The following is a 12,441-nucleotide window of genomic DNA, read 5'->3' as shown; positions in this document are numbered from 1 at the left end:
TATGCAAAGAATGTTGATAACACTGATGTTTTCAGTTGTTGCTAAGTAGTGTTTAGTCTAAAGGATTTTTCAACTTCTCATGCCCAGCCAGCGAGAAAGCTGGAGGGGCACAAGAAGTTGGCACAGGACACAGCCAGGGCAGCTGACCCAAACTGGCCAAAGGTGTATTCCATACCATGTGACGTCCCATCTAGTTTAGGAACTGGGAAGTGGGGGAGGGGAATTGCCGCTCGGGGACTAGCTGGGTGTTGGACGGCGGGTGGTGAGCAATTGCCCTGCACATCATTTGTACATTCCAATCCTTTTATTACTACTGTTGTCATTTTATTAGTGTTATCATTATCATTATTAGCTTCTTCTTTTCTGTTCTATTAAACCGTTCTTATCTCAACCCAGGAGTTTTACTTCTTTTTCCCGATTTTCTCCCCCATCCCACTCGTGGGGGGAAGTGAGTGAGGGGCTGCGTGGTGCTTAGTTGCTGGCTGGGGTTAAACCACGACAGTCCATTTTTGGGACCCAACGTGGGGCTGTGTTTCCACCCCTGGGGCAATCGATTCCAAGTGTACTGGACACCCCTCCAAGTAGAGGCAAATTGTGGACGACACTCTGCTGCCAGAGGGTTTGAGAAAAACGCATTAGCAATGTCAATTGTGGCATACCACTTGGCTGCCTTTGACTCTAGTTCGTATTGAAGTTCTAGCATATCTGGGACGGCAGCACTCAGCAGTGGTGTAACTTCATTCAGGCCACGATAGTCAACTGTTAGTCTCCACTCCCCATTAGACTTCCGCACTGGCCATATGGGACTATTAAAGGGTGAGCGAGTTTTGCTGATCACTCCTTGGCTCTCCAGTTGGCGAATCAACTTGTGGATGGGAATCAGAGAGTCTCGGTTGGTGCGATATTGCCGCCGGTACACCGTCATGGTAGCAATTGGCACTTGTTGTTCTTCAACCTTCAGCAACCCCACAATCACAGGGTCTTGAGAGAGACCAGGCAGGGTAGACAGCTGTTCAGTGCCCTCCGTCTCCAAGGCAGCTATACCGAAAGCCCACCGATACCCCTTCGGGTCCTTAAAATACCCCCTCCTGAGATAGTCTATGCCAAGGATACACGGAGCCTCTGGACCAGTCAGAATGGGGTGTTTCTGCCATTCATTTCCAGTTAGGCTTACTTCAGCTTCTAATACAGTTAACACCTGGGATCCCCCTGTCACACCAGAAATACAAATGGGTTCTGCCCCTTTATAACTTGATGGCATTAGAGTGCACTGTGCGCCGGTGTCTACTAGAGCCTTATACTCCTGTGGGGCTGACGTGCCAGGCCATCGAATCCACACAGTCCAATAGACCCGGTTATCCCTTTCCTCCACCTGGCTGGAGGCAGGACCCCTCTCATTCTGGCCAGAGTATTCAGTATTCACTTCTCGTAAAATTGGCTCAGAATTCCCTTCAAGAGGATCAGAAATGAGATCAGCCCTTCTACTCTGTTTGGAAACTGGAGCGGCATTTTTCCTGGTAGAATCCCCTTTTGTGGTGGTTTTTCCTCGCAGCTCACGTACCCGTGCATTTAGGACCGAGGTAGGTTTTCTGTCCCATTTCCTCATGTCCTCTCCATGATCACATAGGTAAAACCACAGGGCACCTCGCGGTGTGTACCTTCTATATTCTCTCTCTTGGGCAGAGGAACGCTCACTCCTAATAGCTGAGACATTGGTCCTTACAGGTGGGGAATAGGACATATCCTCTTTGAATTGCTGGAAATCCTCGGACAGCTTCTCCACAGCCGAAATGCAGGCTTGTAGGGAGGAGGAGAGATTTTCTTCGTATTGACGGAGTTGGCGAGCCACTTCATCCACTGTCGGTGCCTCTTCGTCTTTCCAGGCCATTATTGCCAATGTGTTGGCACAGGACGATGGTGCGCTCCGTACAAACTTCCGCCACATGGGTCATGTGCACTGGACTTTGTCTGGATCTTTGGGTAATTGTGGGTTGTCCGGGTCATGATGAATCGTCTCTAGCACAGCTAATTCCCTCAGATATTGGATACCTCTTTCCATGGTGGTCCACTTGCTTGATTGACATATAACATCTTCCTTGAAGGGGTACCTTTCCTTCACACTTGACGGGAGTCGCCTCCAGAGGCTGATGGCTTGTGTCCCTCTTCCAATTGCCTTGTCAATGCCACCTTCCCTGGCAAGCGATCCCAGCTGCTTGGCTTCCCTACCTTCTAATTCCAAGCTATTAGCCCCATTGTCCCAGCATCGGAGGAGCCAGGTGATAATATGCTCACCTATACGGCAGTCAAAGTCTTTTCGCAAATCCCACAGCTCACTCAAGGATAGGGACCGGGTTATTACCTCTGGTTCTGCCTCTTCCTCCAGTTCCCGTGATGACCCTGGTTCATCTTCATCCTTCGCTAAGCGAACTGATTTTTTTGTATATTTCTTTTTATGTAAGGGGGCAACTGATACTGGTGCAGGTTGGTCCGCTGGTTCATTTGCAGTATCACTCACCGGGTTTTGGATAACCGCAGTGTCTGTCGCCGAGGTTTGGGTAGCAGCAGTGCTCGTCACTGGGGCTGGAGGGACCGCAGTGCCCGTTGCCAAGGTTTGGGTAGCTGCTGTGCTCGTTGCCGCGGCTGGAGGGGCTGCAGTGCCTGTTGCTGAGGTTTGGGTAGCCCGAGTTCTCATCACCGGGGCTGGAAGGGTTGCGGTGCCTGTCGCCAAGGTCTGGGTGGCCACAGTGCTCGTTGCGGGGGCTGGAGAGGCCGCAGCACCCATTGCTGAGGTTTGAGTGACCGCGGTGCTCATCGTTTTGTTGTTAGGTCCAGAGACTTTCTCTTCCCCTTGAGGGTACTGAGTGGTGTCGAACAGGGCTCGATAGGCATGGGCCAGGCCCCAGCACGTTGCAGTGATTTGCATCTCTCTGGAGCTGCCAGGGTGACAGCATACCTTTTCCAAATATTTTACTAGTTCTTCTGGATTCTGCACTTGTTCAGGGGTGAATTTCCAAAACATTGGAGGTGCCCACTTTTCTAGGTACTTGCCCATACTACCCCACACACCCTGCCACTCATAATTATCCAGCCTTGGGGCACATCTCTGGGTGATCTTCTTAAATAGCTGTTTAACCTTAAACAAGAGCTGAACCACATTCAGGAGCATGATGATTCCTAGCAGTAGGGCTAGGACCGTGCTAGTCCCAACATCCCAGGAGTATTCAAATTTTTCAAAATTCTCAAACACCATTGTAAGTGGACTGAAGGAGAAAGGAGAGGGGAAGAAAGGTACCCCACCCATAGACTGGCTTTCCAAGGAGGAAAGGTAAATGGTGTAATTATTAGTAGTTTCCCACAGATGGCTCCCGCAGTATAAAGGTGACAATGCTGAGTGCAAATACCAGATTAACCCCACAACTGATGACTTTATCATACCATAAACCAGTGTTTCACAATACATCAAAGCGAAAAACTTAATCCACCTCCCACGGATGATAAGCAGCAGAAGAGGAACTACATACAGCAAGCGAGGTGATACATAACAGAACTTTAAAAACCAGAGCAACAACTCTAAGAACATAAAAATCAACATAATGACCAGCAACTATTAGACCAATATAATGAATGCTTATAACAAATTTGTTTTAACAACCTCTGGTCAGGTTTGTCGTTATCTCAACCCTTCGTGCCCCACGTTGGGCGCCAAAAATGGACTGTCGTGGTTTAACCCCAGCCAGCAACTAAGCACCACGCTGCTGCTCACTCCTCCCCCACCCAGTGGGATGGGGGAGAAAATCGGGAAAAAGAAGTAAAACTCATGGGTTGAGATAAGAACGGTTTAATAGAACAGAAAAGAAGAAACTAATAATGATAATGATAACACTAATAAAATGACAACAGTAGTAATAAAAGGATTGGAATGTACAAATGATGCGCAGGGCAATTGCTAATCACCCGCCAACCGACACCCAGCTAGTCCCCAGAGCAGCGATTCCCTGCCCCCACTTCCCAGTTCCTAAACTAGATGGGACGTCACATGGTATGGAATACCCTGTTGGCCAGTTTGGGTCAGCTGCCCTGGCTGTGTCCTGTGCCAACTTCTTGTGCCCCTCCAGCTTTCTCGCTGGCTGGGCATGAGAAGCTGAAAAATCCTTGACTTTAGTCTAAACACTACTTAGCAACAACTGAAAACATCAGTGTTATCAACATTCTTCTCATACTGAACTCAAAACATAGCACCGTATCAGGTGCTAGGAAGACAGTTAACTCTATCCCAGCTGAAATCAGAACACCATATGGTGGAAGTTTCTACGAAGTGCACCACCAACCTATGCCAACTCATTGCCGATGATGTCCTGGAAAGAAGGCTATGGACAAACGGTGGATGAATTGGCTGTTCAACTCCGGCAATACGAAGGAAGTCTCTCTTCCTCCCTACGGGCCTGTGTCTCGGCTGTAGAGGAATTGTCCCGAGAGTTCCAGCAATTCAAAGTGGATATGTCCTCCTCCTCACCTGTACAGGCCCACATCACAGCTATTGGGAGTAAGCATTCCTCTGCCCAAGACAGAGGAAATAGAAAGTACACATGACGGGCTAACCTGTGGTTTTACCTGCGTGACCATGGGGAGGACATGAGGAAGTGGGATGGAAAACCTACCTCAGTCTTGGATGCACGGGTACGGGAGCTGCGAGAAAAAGTAACCAGAAAAGAGGATTCTTCTTGGAAAAATGCTGCTCCAGTTTCCCGTGAGCAGTCCCCCGGACGCAGTAGATGGGCTGATCTCATTTCTGATCCTCTTGAAGGGACTTCTGATTCACGAGTGAGAAAAGTGAGTAACGGATATTCTAACCAGGATTAGAGGGGCCCTGCCTCCAGCCAGGTGGAGGAGAGGGACAACCGAGTCTACTGGACAGTGTGGATTCGATGGCCTGGCACGTCAGACCCACAGGAATATAAGGCTCTAGTAGACACCAGTGCACAGTGCACTCTAATGCCATCAAGTTATAAAGGGGCAGAACCCATCTGTATCTCTGGTGTGACAGGGGGATCCCAAGAGCTAACCGTATTGGAAGCTGAAATGAGTCTAACCGGGAATGAGTGGCATAAACACCCCATTGCAACAGGCCCAGAGGCCCCGTGCATCCTTTGTATAGATTATCTCATGAGAGGGTATTTCAAGGACCCAAAAGGGTACCGTTGGGCCTTTGGTATAGCTGCATTGGAGACGGAGGAAATTGAACAGCTGTCTGCTTTGCCCAGCCTCTCTGAGGACCCTTTGGTTATGGGGTTGCTGAGGGTTGAAGAACAACAGGTGCCAATGGCTACCACAACGGTGCACCAGTGGCAATATCGCACCAACCAAGACTCCCTGATCCCCATCCATGAGCTGATTTGCCAATTGGAGAGCCAAGGAGTGATCAGCAAGACTCACTCACCCTTTAATAGTCCCATATGGCCAGTGCGGAAATCTAATGGGGAGTGGAGGCTAACAGTTGACTATCGTGGCCTGAATGAAGTCACACCACCGCTGCGCACTGCTGTGCCAGATATGCTAGAACTTCAATACGAACTAGAGTCAAAGGCAGCCAAGTGGTATGCCACAACTGACATTGCTAATGCGTTTTTCTCAATCCCTCTAGCAGCAGAGTGTCGTCCACAATTTGCTTTTACTTGGAGGGGTGTCCAGTACACTTGGAATCGATTGCCCCAGGGGTGGAAACACAGCCCCACCATTTGCCATGGACTAATCCAGACTGCACTAGAAAAAGGTGAAGCTCCGGAACATCTGCAGTACATTGATGACATCATCGTATGGGGCAACACAGCAGAAAAATTCTTTGAGAAAGGGAAGAAAATAATCCAAATCCTTCTGAAAGCCGGTTTTGCCATAAAAGAAAGTAAGGTCAAGGGACTTGCACAGGACATCCAGTTTTTAGGAGTAAAATGGCAAGATGGATGTCGTCAGATCCCAATGGACGTGATCAACAAAATAGCAGCTATGTCTCCACCGACCAATAAAAAGGAAACACAGGCTTTCTTAGGTGTTGTGGGCTTTTGGAGAATGCATATTCCAAATTACAGTTTGATTGTAAGCCCTCTCTATCAAGTGACCCGGAAGAAGAATGATTTTAAATGGGGGCCTGAACAACAACAAGCCTTTGAACAAATTAAACGGGAGATTGTTCATGCAGTAGCCCTTGGACCAGTCCGGACAGGACAAGATGTTAAAAATGTGCTCTATACTGCAGCTGGGGAGAATGGCCCTACCTGGAGCCTCTGGCAGAAAGCACCTGGGGAGACCCGAGGCCGACCCCTGGGGTTTTGGAGTCGAGGATATCGAGGATCCGAGGCTTGCTATACTCCAACTGAAAAAGTGATATTGGCAGCATATGAAGGAGTTTGAGCTGTCTCAGAAGTGGTTGGTACTGAGACACAGCTCCTCTTAGCACCCTGACTGCCAGTGCTGGGCTGGATGTTCAAAGGGAGGGTCTCCTCTACACATCATGCAACTGATGCCACTTGGAGTAAGTGGGCCGCACTGATCACACAACGAGCTCGCATAGGAAACCCCAGTCGCCCAGGAATTTTAGAAGTGATCACGAACTGGCCAGAAGGCAAAGATTTTGGAATGTCGCCAGAGGAGGAGGTGGCACGTGCTGAAGAAGCCCCGCTGTATAATAAACTGCCAGAAAATGAGAGGCAATATGCCCTGTTCACTGATGGGTCCTGTCGCATCGTGGGAAAACATCGGAGGTGGAAGGCTGCTGTATGGAGTCCTACATGACAAGTTGCAGAAAGTGCTGAAGGAGAGGGTGAATCGAGTCAGTTTGCAGAGGTGAAAGCCATCCAGCTAGTGTTAGACATTGCTGAAAAAGTGGCCAGTGCTCTATCTCTATACTGACTCATGGATGGTGGCAAATGCCCTGTGGGGGTGGGTACAACAATGGAAGCAGAACAACTGGCAGCGCAGAGGTCAACCCATCTGGGCTGCTGCACTGTGGCAAGATATCGCTGTTCGGATAGAGAAGCTAGTGGTAAAAGTACATCACGTATATGCTCATGTACCCAAGAGTCAGGCCACTGAAGAACATCAAAACAACCAACAGGTGGATCAGGCTGCCAAGACTGAAGTGGCTCAGGTGGACCTGGACTGGCAACATAAGGGTGAATTATTTATGGCTCAGTGGGCCCATGATACCTGAGGCCATCAGGGAAGAGATGCAACATATAGATGGGCTCGTGATCGAGGGGTGGACTTGACCATGGACACTATCGCGCAGGTTATCCATGAATGTGAAACATGTGCTGCAATTAAGCAAGCCAAGCAGTTAAAGCCCCTGTGGTATGGAGGACGATGGTTAAAATATAAACAGTGGGAGGTCTGGCAGACTGACTATATCACACTCCCACGAACCCACCAAGGCAAGTGCCATGTGCTTACAACGGTGGAAACAACCACTGGATGGCTGGAAACATATTCTGTACCCCATGCCACTGCCCAGAACACTATCCTGGGCCTTGAAGAGAAAGTTTTATGGCGAAATGGCACCCCAGAAAGAATCGAGTTGGACAACGGGACTCACTTCCGAAACAACCTCATAGACACCTGGGCCAAAGAACATGGCATTGAGTGGGTATATCACATCCCCTATCACGCACCGGCCTCTGGAAAAATCGAACGATACAATGGACTGCTGAAAACTACATTGAGAGCAATGGGGGGTGGGACTTTCAAACATTGGGATACACATTTAGCAAAAGCCACCTGGTTAGTTAATACTAGAGGATCTGCCAATTGGGCTGGCTCCGCCCAACCAAGACTTCCATATACTGTAGAAGGGGATAAAGTCCCTGTAGTGCACATGAAGAGTATGTTAGGGAAGACAGTCTAGGTTAGTCCTGTCTCAAGCAGAGACAAACCCATCCAAAGGATTGCTTTTGCTCAAGGACCTGGGTACACTTGGTGGGTGATGCAGAAGGATAGGGAAGTTCGATGTGTACCGCAAGGAGATCTGATTTTGGGAGAGAATAGCCAGTGAATTAGGCTGTATGATATTTAACTGCTAAATAACCTGCCAATGTATGTCATTGTATCTATATGCCATATCAAGGGTATTACTGTAAGAATTACCCAAATGACTGCAGGATGGACTCTGAAACTGAGCCAAGTGCAACAGTGATAGAACTTGAACTGGTGCCCAGCAATTTCCTCAAGATCAACATCTTCGACCTGCAGACCAAGGGCGTGGATTGCACCAAATGTACCAGCCGCAAGCTCCAGAGGCAGCATGCAACAATCCAACACCTCACACCATCTCTCCTATCCTGAAGGACTGTTACAACAGATGGAGCCCCAAAGTCATGGACTAAATAAAATTGATGGACATATTAGAGGGATAGCCCATCAACTAAGGGAATGCTATTTGTGTGTGTGAGGGGGGGTCCATATACATATATGTATATAAGACAAGGAAAGTGGTGGTGATTAATTGGAAAATGTAGGATCGGGGCATGATGTAGATGGTATAGAATAGGGGTGGATAACGTCCTGGGTTCAGCTGGGATAGAGTTAATTTTTACAGGAACCTGGGAAGTCGGGGGGTGGGCACAGCCGGGACAGCTGACCTGAACTAGCCAAGGAGCTATTCCATACCATGTGACATCATGCTCAGTATATAAATGGGGAGCGGGTTGAGGGGAGCCCTCTCGGCTTTCGGTGGGGGAAGTGGTGGAGCGTTGGGTTCCGGATGGTGAGCAGTTGCACTGTGCATCACTCATTTTGTATATTTCTTTTATTAGTACCGTTGTTGTTGTTGTAACTTCTCTTTTTGTGTTGTCCCAGTAAATTGTCCTTTTCTCAACCCATGAGGTTCCGGGTTTTTTTCTTTTCTCCCCTCTGATTCTCCTCCCCATCCCACTGGAGGGGGGCGGGAGGAGTGAGCGAGCAGCTGCGTGGTCCTTTGTTACTGGCTGGGCTGAAACCACAACACCACCACACAAAATATTTTTTTTTTTTTTTTTTAAGAAAGGTTCAACAAGTGCTCTGCTCTAAGTACTCATTTCACTCCTACTGCCTACAGGCATTTTGGTAGTCAACCAAATAAGTCTTCTAAACACTGCATAATTTAACTGACTTGACCTACTCCTCTGATATTTTATCAGCAAATGTATCAGAGCAACTTTATGGCCAGATATTCAAAATGAATGCTTGCATCTCTTCCATTTGGTCTGACAATACAGAACTGGAAATCTTGTAATAACATAAAAACTGTTTATGACAGTTATTAAGCATATTTTAAAAACTCAAAACCTGTATCAGATAGGACAAAAGGTCTTATTTAATTACTTGCATGTGTCCTGGTTTCAGCTGGGATAGAATTAATTGTCTTCCTAGTAGCTGGTGTAGTGTTATGTTTTGGATTTAGGATGAGAAGAATGTTGATAACACTGATGTTTTCAGTTGTTGCTAAGTAGTGTTTAGTCTAAAGTCAAGGATTTTCAGCTTCTCATGCCCAGGCAGCAAGAAGGCTGGAGGGGCACAAGAAGTTGGGAGGGGACACAGCCAGGACACCTGACCCAAACTGGCCAAAGGAATATTCCATACCATGTGGCATCATGCCTACTACATAAACTGGGGGGAGTTGGCCTGGGGGGTGGATCGCTGCTCAGGCACTAACTGGGCATCGGTCAGCAAGTAATTGCATTGTTCATCACTTGTTTGGTATATTCCAGTCCTTTTATTATTGTTATTATCATTATTATTTTCTTCCTTTCTTTTCTCTTAAACTGTTCTTATCTCAACCCATTAAGTTTTTTTTCTTTTCTTTCCCAATTCTCTCCCCCATCCCACTGGGTTGGGGAGGAAGCGAGTGAGCGGCTGCGTGGTGTTTAGTTGCTGGCTGGGGTTAAACCACGACAGCATGTTAGAACAACTCAATGCAGTTATGATAGTAAAGTTTCCCTAAATCCAGCTTCCCTAGGGCTCAGAGCTGCAGTACCAGTTCATACTCACTCCTCAGCACTGCCTTCAGTGCAGGGCCCCCAACATCCTGTCTCCTGACTGATCTACTATTCATGTACCTGGAGACACACTGAATTTCTTGGATTTATGCCTTTTTCTCTTCTCATTATCTGTCAAGTTTGGAGTCCAAGTCTTCCTCCATCCTCAAGAACCTTGCAGACATCCCTAATGCACATCGATGGGTAAGTGACAGGGACAAACACCAGTTTTCCACACCAGTCTAGTAACACTGCAGCAGCTCCAAATAGCCCTCTTCCACAGTTCTTTACTTTCTGCTCTGTTAAGATCCTGTATAAACAGATTCCCTTTACTCCAAGTGGAGTTACACAGTCTCTACCAACAGACATTTTGAGTCAAACTGATTTAAGCTGATTACTCTTAAAATAAATAGCTCAGAGACCATCTTAAGTAGAGGGAAAAACACAAACAGTTTAGGCAAGAAACATTGTTATATTTGAGATGATGTATTACTGGATTTCCATTTGGTGGGTGGAATAGAAAAGGAGGAATAAGTATTGTAAGAGAATCAAATGCTCATTTGGGTTTTATTTACTGTTTAAGAGCTTGATCCCAATGAAAGATTCCTGAATTCAGGCAGAATTCTGGTCTCTCAGCAGAATGGTTGGGCATTTCAACAGTTATAAAATTTAAAATTCAACAGAAATTTACAAGAACCTCTTGCAACTTTAAGTGGAAAAGGAAGGGGACGTGAAAGCTTCCCCTCCACTCCCCCTATTAAAAATTATGCCTGGCTCCCACTCCACTAGCACCCAAGCATTTCCTCCCACACTAGCTAGCATTCCTTTGGTGACTGAGGAGAAAAACTTCTGCCCTGTGAATCCATGTTACTGCTAGCCCAACCAGAAAGGTATGCGTGTGTTACCGATCTGGCACCCCTATACAAGATAGCAAAGATTTTCTTCACTTTTAAATTAGTGCATTTAATAACCATATCTCCTCGTACTGCCATCTCTCCAATACTTATTCCAAAAATCCCTAGGGAAACAGTGCCTAACACAAACTTTCCTTCCACTGCAATTATGAGCTTCATCAATAGAAGATCAGACTAATGTACTTAGGGAGGCACTGAAATAACAGGAGTTGAAGTGCAACCGAGGAATTTTGCTTGAAGACTGACTCTTCTCCCCACTAGGTGTCTACACACCTGTAACTCAAACTGCAGTTCTCTCTGAAGTGTGATGCTGCCACTCTCCAAATAGAAATAACCAAGGTAAGTACCACAACGGAACATTATTTTCTGCAAGAAACTGAGGTCCAAGATATATAGGTAAGTATTAGGAGATACATACTTATAATCTCTTTATACCACTTCCAATCTTTGAAAGAGTGATTTTGAGCCTGTGGAGATTCTACCACTGAACAAGTTCAAATATGTACACATAGAAAAAGGACGTTAACTTCACTGTGGACACTATAAAGTACGTCCCATTCTGAAACATTTCAAAGACTTTATACGGGCTGTAAAGCTACGCAAGAGGGCAAGGGAACACCAAAGCACTTCAGAAAAGTCATTTAAAGAATAACAACAATAAAAAAAACTAGGAAGGCAGTACAAACTGAGCTTCCATCCTAGTAAGAGGCTTGTAAATGAACCTCTCCGGGAGCCCTGTACCGACAGGCACCCGGGCAGCAGTCCCCACTGCAGAGCAGCTGCTCTCTAAGGGCCGGTGCCTGATCCCCGCGCCCCAACCCCGCTCGGGGGGCGCAGCACCTCTACTGCCAGGGCAGGGCTGCGCGGAGACAGCGCTTCCCGGTCCAGGGACGAGCGCGGAGCCGCCGCGACCGCCCTCGACGAAGACCTGGGAAAAGCCAGGCTCGGCACCGCCCCGCCCCGCCCCCTGTTTCCCCTGAGCGCTTCCTACGGACACTCCGCCCCCGGGGACGCCAGCTCAGCATTCCGCGCCGCACGACAGGGCCGGGGCTCCCGGGCAGCCCTGCGGCCGCCAGTCCTCACCCCCGGCACCGCTCACCCAGGAAGCGCCCCCAGGGTTCGGCGCCAGCCGCAGCGGGCGGCCCGACCGGGCCTGCCGCGCCGGAGAGCTCGGCGGCGACACAGCCGGCCCCGGACAGAGGAAGAAGTTGCACAAACCGGGGCGGCGGCGCTCCCACTCGGCCTGTCACCCCGCAGGAACGGCTGGTGCCCAGATCTCGAGCGGCGGCCCGGCCCTGCCCCCCTGCCACGGCGGGCTCCCGGGGGGCAGCACCTGCTTTACCTCAGCAGCGACGACGTCTCCCTCCCGCCGCCGGGCAGCGGCTACCGCGTCGCCCTGCTCTCCGTCGGGCATCCATCCCGCCACACGCCCAGGCGCGACTTCACCCAGCCGTGCTCGGCGGCGCCGTAACCACCACCGCCCCTGCCCTGCCCCGCCCCGCCCGCTGACTGACAGCGGCCGAGGG

At 48.7% G+C, this 12,441-nt stretch overlaps 1 protein-coding gene and 1 long non-coding RNA gene across 5 annotated transcripts in view; one reads left to right on the top strand and one right to left on the bottom strand.

Annotated features, from left to right (window-relative positions):
* LOC138681753 (phosphatidylinositol 3-kinase regulatory subunit alpha-like) overlaps positions 1-12,391 on the bottom strand; it is a 106,860-nt gene extending 94,469 nt beyond the window's left edge. For 2 of the 4 annotated variants that reach the window (XM_069774849.1, XM_069774850.1), the window contains exons 1-2: positions 12,258-12,391; positions 10,083-10,311 (exon numbers count right to left, since the gene is read on the bottom strand). The gene's annotated coding sequence lies outside the window, so the exon portion shown is untranslated. The remainder of the gene's footprint in view (positions 1-10,082; positions 10,312-12,257) is intronic. The other 2 variants (XM_069774851.1, XM_069774853.1) reach the window with 1 other exon arrangement.
* LOC138683278 (uncharacterized) overlaps positions 1-12,441 on the top strand; it is a 260,146-nt gene that overhangs the window by 181,858 nt on the left and 65,847 nt on the right. The window lies entirely within an intron of this gene.

The sequence above is a fragment of the Haliaeetus albicilla genome, chromosome W, assembly GCF_947461875.1.
Source record: "Haliaeetus albicilla chromosome W, bHalAlb1.1, whole genome shotgun sequence".
Lineage (NCBI taxonomy): Eukaryota > Metazoa > Chordata > Aves > Accipitriformes > Accipitridae > Haliaeetus > Haliaeetus albicilla.
Note: the sequence above shows the minus strand (reverse complement) of the source record. Positions and strands in the feature narration are given on the sequence as shown.